Raw genomic sequence first — 6,088 nt, 5'->3', positions numbered from 1 at the left:
AGGGCGCACGGCCCTGGCCACCTGATCCCCGCCTGGGGAGCCCCCGTCCAGGTGACAGGTGACAATACAGCCTCTTGGGCTGGAGTTGGACATGTGCCATTCTTTCTTGGGCATTCCCTTCGGCGGGATGGGAGGGTGTGAAAGGCTTTCCAAAGTGGCCGGTTTTCAAACCTTTAAAACTGGCCCTTGAACCATATAAAAGCCTGGAGAGTGAAAACGTCTAGAGAGCAGCCCATGGGCCGCGCGGAACTTCCCTCTGAGGACCGAGCGACCGCCGCAGTCTTGGGGACGCGGGGTGGGGGGCGGGGAGTGGATGAACCTGGAAGGAAGGAGAGAGGAGGAAGGTGAGGGAGGAAACAGCCCAGAAGAAACTGCTCACACCCAAACACACCCCGCGGGGCGCCAGCAGCGTGGGGGCCGCGGTCGCTCTGGTTCTGATCGCATTCCCAACACAGAGAACGCTCTGCCCACCCCCTCCAATGAAACCGGCAGAGCCCCACGATTAAACCCTTGAACCTGAGGTCCCAGGGAGGGGACATCCCACGAAGTCCTAAGGGCTCTTCTGGGGATGTTCAGAGCTCCCAGGGCAGCGGGAAGAGGACAACTGCAAACAGGAAAGGGACTTTTTTTCCTGGGGGGAATTTTACCTCAGGGCAGAAAACTCTAGAAATGCCGGTAGAACAGGTGCATTTGGGGGAAGCCAGTAACCTTTTCCTAATAACTTTCCTAGTAACAGCAAAAAGTTACTCATCCACCCCAAATGGATTTCAACTCTTTCCACAATGTCCAAACCTGAAGAAACGCCCTCGGGCCGGCGAGTCAGGCGCCCCCTGGCGTCGCGGAGGAAGCGACTCGGGCGGGTGACCAGAGGGACAGGCGGGAGGCGGGTCCTGCGCCCGCGGTGCTGCGAGCCACCTGGCTCGGCAGTGGAGGAGTGAGCCATGAGACTGGCTGTGGTTCCATGGTGTAATGGTGAGCACTCTGGACTCTGAATCCAGCGATCCGAGTTCGAGTCTCAGTGGGACCTTTCTCTTTAGAAAGCCTCTTTTACTTGTGCCCCCTACCCTGGTAGGGAAGAGTCCTAACCACTGGACGGCCAGAGAATTCCCTGAGGTAGGGCTGCTTGCTGGGATACAGAAAGAAGGGATATCTACTCCATGAGGCAGAGGAAAAAATTCCAGCATGAGGTAGAGAGACCACCAGGAGACCCCCACAGAGACTGAGCCAGCCTGCCTTTGAGTGTTTGGGTGTCTCCTGCGGAGGTCCGGCTCTGGGTGCAGCAGACCTGGGTGTGGCATAAGCCCTCTTCCAGGAGGTCACCATTAACCTCACCATAGAGCCGCCAGAACTTACCCAGAACTTACACAGGACTAGGGAAACACACTCTTGGAGGGCACAGACAAAACTTTGGGACCCAGAAGAAAGGAACAGTGACCCCACAAGAGATTGACCCAGACTTGCCTGTGAGTGTCCAGGAGTCTCCGGCGGAGGCGTGGGTTGGTGATGGCCTGATGCAGGGTCAGGGGCACTGAGTGTGGCAGTGTATGCATGGGACCTTTTGAAGGAGGTCGCCATTATCTTCATTACCTCCACCATAGTTTGGTCTCAGGTCAAACAACAGAGGGGGAACACAGCCCCGCCCACCAACAGAAAATTGGATTAAAGATTTACTGAGCATGGACCACCCATCAAAACAAGACCCAGTTTCTCCCACAGTCAGTCTCTCCCATCAGGAAACTTCCATAAGCCTTTTATCCTTATCCTTCAGAGGGCAGACAGAATGAAACCACAATCACAGCAAACTAATCAAACATCACATGGACCACAGCATTGTATAACTCAATGAAACTATGAGCCATGCCGTGTAGGGCCACCCAAGACAGACAGGTCATGGTGGAGAGTTCTGACAAAATGTGCTCCACTGGAGAAGGGAATAGCAAACTCTTGCCTTGAGAACACCATGAACAGTATGAAAAAGCAAAAGGATATGACACTGAAAGATGAACCCCAGGTCGGTAGGTGCCCAATATGCTACTGGAGAAGAGTGCGGAATAAACCCCAGAAAGAATGAAGAGATGGAGCCAAAGCAAAAACAGTCCCTAGTTGTGGATGTGACTGGTGATGGAAGTAAAGTCTGATGCTGTAAAGAACAATATTGCATAGGAACCTGGAATGTTAGGTCCATGAATCAAGGTAAATTGGAAGTGGTCAAACAGGAGATGGCAAAAGTGAACATCAACATTTTAGGAATCAGTGAACTAAAATGGACAGGAATGAGTGAATTTAACCCAGATAACCATTATATCTACTACTGTGGGCAAGAATCCCTTAGAAGAAATGGAGTAGCTGTCATAGTCAACAAAAGAGTCTGAAATGCAGTACTTGGGTGCAGTCTCAAAAATGACAGAATGATCTCTGTTCGTTTCCAAGGCAAACCATTCAACATCACAGTAATCCAAGTCTATGATCCAACCAGTAATGCTGAAGAAGCCAAAATTGAACGGTTTTATGAAGACCTACAAGACCTTCTAGAATACCCAAAAAACGATGTCCTTTTCATTATAGGGGACTGGGAATCAAAAGTAGGAAGTCACGAAATACCTGAAATAACAGGCAAATTTGGCCTTGGAATACAAAATGAAGCAGGGCAAAGGCTAACAGAGTTTTTCCAAGAGAATGCACTGGTCATAGCAAACACCCTCTTCCAACAACTCAAGAGAAGGCTCTACACATGGACATCACCAGATGGTCAATATCGAAATAAGATTTATTATATTCTTTATGCCCAAAGATGGAGAAACTCTATACAGTCAGCAAAAACAAGACCAGGAGCTAACTGTGGCTCAATCAAGAACTCCTTATTGCCAAATTCAGACTTAAATTGAAGTAGGGAAAACCACTAGACCATTGAGGTATGACCTAATCAAACCCCTTATGATTATACAGTGAAAGTGACAAATAGATTCAAGGGATTAGATCTGACAGAGCGCCAGATGAACAATGGATGGAGGTTCATGACGTTGTACAGGAGGCAGTGGTCAAGACCATCCTTAAGAAAAAGAAATGCAAAAAGGCAAAATGGTTGTATAAGAAGGGCTTACAAATAGTTGAGAAAAGAAGAAAAACTAAAGGCAAGGGAGAAAAGGAAAGACATACTCATAACTTGCAGAGTTCCACAGAATAGCAAGGAGTCTTCTTCAGTGATCAGTGCAAAGAAATAGAGGAAAACAATAGAATGGGAAAGACTAGAGATCTCTTCAAGAAAATTAGAGACAGCAAGGGAACATTTCATGCAACTTCAATTCAGTTCAGCCACTCTGTTGTATCCGACTCTTCACAACCCCATAGCACACCAGACCTCCCTGTCCATCACCAACTCCCAGAGTTTATTCAAACTCATGTCCATTGAGTCGGCGATGCCATTCAACCATCGTCTGTCATCCCCTTCTCCTTCCACCTTCAATCTTTCCCAGCATCAGGGTCTTTTCCAATGAGTCAGTTCTTCTCATCAGGTGGCCAAAGTATTGGAGTTTCAGCTTCAACATCAGTTCTTCCAATGAATATTCAGGGCTGATTTCCTTTAGGGTGGACTGATTTGATCTCCTTGCAGTCCAACGGCTTCTCCGACACCACAGTTCAAGAAAGCACTCAGCTTTCTTTATCGTCCATGTCTCACATCCATACATGACTACTGGAAAAATCATAGCCTTGACTAGACAGACCTTTGTTGGCAAAGTAATGTCTCTGTTTTTTAATATGCTTTCTAGGATGGTCATAACTTTCCTCCCAAGGAGTGATCGTCTTTTAATTTTATGGCTGCAGTCACCATCTGCAGTGATTTTGGAGCCCCCCAAAATAAAGTCTATCACTGTTTCCACTGTTACCCTATCTATTTGCCATGAAGTGATGGGACCAGATGCCATGATCTCATTTTTTTTAATGTTGAGCTTCAAGCCAACTTTTTCACTCTCCTCTTTCACTTTCATCAAGAGGCTCTTTAGTTTTTCTTCACTTTCTGCCATAAGGGTGGTGTCATCTGCATAACTAAGGTTATTGATATTTCTCCCGGCAATCTTGATTTCTGCTTGTACTTCTTCCAGCCCAGCATTTCTCATGATGTACTCTGCATATAAATTAAATAAGCAGGGTGACAATATACAGCCTTGACGTTTTCCGTTCTCTATTTGGAACCAGTCTGTTGTTTCATATCCAGTTCTACCTGTTGCTTCCTGACTTGCATACAGATTTCTTAAAAGGCAGGCCAGGTGGTCTGGCATTCCCATCTCTTTAAGAATTTTCCACAGTTGTAGTGATCCACACAGTCAAAGGCTTTGACATAATTAATAAAGCAGAAATAGATGTTTTTCTGGAACTCTCTTGCTTTTTTGATGATCTAACAGATGTTGGCAATTTGATATCTGTTTCCTCTGCCTTTTCTAAAACCAGCTTGAACATCTGGAATTTCACAATTTATGTACTTCATGCAAAGATTGGCACAATAAAGGAGAGAAATGGTATGGACCTAACAGAAGCAGAAGATACTAAGAAGAGGTGGCAAGAGTACACAGAAGAACTGCACAAAAAAGATCTTCATGACCCAGATAATCACAATGGTGTGATCACTCACCTAGAGCCAGACATCCTGGAGCACAAAGTCAAGTGGGCCTTAGAAAGCTTCACTACGAACAAAGCTAGTGGAGGTGATGGAATTCCAGTTGAGCTATTTCAAATCCTAAAAGATGATGCTTTGAAAGTGCTGCACTCAGTATGCCAGCAAATTTGGAAAACTCAGTAATGGCCACAGGACTGGAAAAGGTCAGTTTTCATTTCAATCCCCAAAAAAGCAATACCAAAGAATATTCAAACTACCACATAATTGCACTCATCTCACACGCTAGCAAAGTAAAGCTCAAAATTCTCCAAACAAGGCTTCAACAGTATGTGAATTGAGAACTTCCAGATGTTCAAGCTGGATTTAGAAAAGGCAGAGGAACCAGAGATCAAATTGCCAATATCCATTGGATCGTCATGCAACATGCAAAAAACCAAGATCATGGTATCTGGTCTCATCACTTCATGGCAAATAGATGGTGAAACAATGGAAACAGTGGCAGACTTTATTTTCTTGGGCTCCAAAATCACTGCAGATGGTAGTCATGAAATTTAAAAATGCTTACTCCTTGGAAGAAAAGCTATATCCAACCAAGACAGCATATTACAAAGCAGAGACATTACTTTGCCAACAAAGGTCCATCTAGTCAATGCTATGGTTTTTCCAGTAATCATGTATGGATGTTCAAGCTGGACTTAGAAAAGGCAGCGAAACCAGAGATTCAATTGCCAACATCCATTGGATCGTCAAAAAAGCAAGAGAGTTCCAGAGAAACATCTATTTCTGCTTTATTGACTACGCCAAAGCCTTTGACTGTGTGGATCACAACAAACTGAGGAAAATTCTTAAAGAGATGGGAATACCAGATCACCTTACCTGCCTCCTGAGAAATCTATATGCAGGTCAAGAAGCAACAGTTAGAAGTGGACACGGAACAACAGACTGGTTCCAAATTGGGAAAGGAGTGTGTCAAAGCTGAGTGCCAAAGAATTGATGCTTTTGAACTGTGGTGTTTGGAGAAGACTCTTGAGAGTCCCTTGGACTGCAAGGAGATCAAACCAGTCCATCCTAAAGGAAATCAGTTCAGAATATTCTTTGAAAGGACTGATGCTGAAGCTGAAACTCCAATACCTTGGCCACCTAATGGGAAGATACTACCCTTGATTTTAGCTGAAAGGCTGAGAATACCTTGGTCACTTGATGGGAAGAGCTGACTCATTGGAAAAGACCCTGATACTGGGACAGATTGAGAGCAGGAGGAGAAGGGGACGACAGAGGATGAGATGGTTGGATGGCATCACCGACTCAATGGACATGGATTTGGGTAGACTCCAGGAGTTGGTGATGGACAGGGAGGCCTGGCGTGCTGCGGTTCATGGTATTGCAAAGAGTCGGACATGACTGAGTGACTGAACTGAACTGAATGGGAAGAACTGACTCCTTGGAAAAGACCCTGATGTTGGGAAAGACTGAAGG

At 45.7% G+C, this 6,088-nt stretch overlaps 1 non-coding gene across 1 annotated transcript; it reads left to right on the top strand.

Moving 5' to 3' along the window:
* Positions 1–955: 955 nt before the first annotated feature.
* On the top strand, positions 956–1,027 carry TRNAQ-CUG (transfer RNA glutamine (anticodon CUG)). Its single transcript has one exon. It is a non-coding gene; the product is annotated as a tRNA-Gln (tRNA).
* The last annotated feature ends 5,061 nt before the right edge of the window (positions 1,028–6,088 follow it).

This window comes from Muntiacus reevesi, chromosome 1 (genome assembly GCF_963930625.1).
Source record: "Muntiacus reevesi chromosome 1, mMunRee1.1, whole genome shotgun sequence".
Classification (NCBI taxonomy): domain Eukaryota; kingdom Metazoa; phylum Chordata; class Mammalia; order Artiodactyla; family Cervidae; genus Muntiacus; species Muntiacus reevesi.
This window is presented reverse-complemented; position numbering and strand designations above follow the sequence as displayed.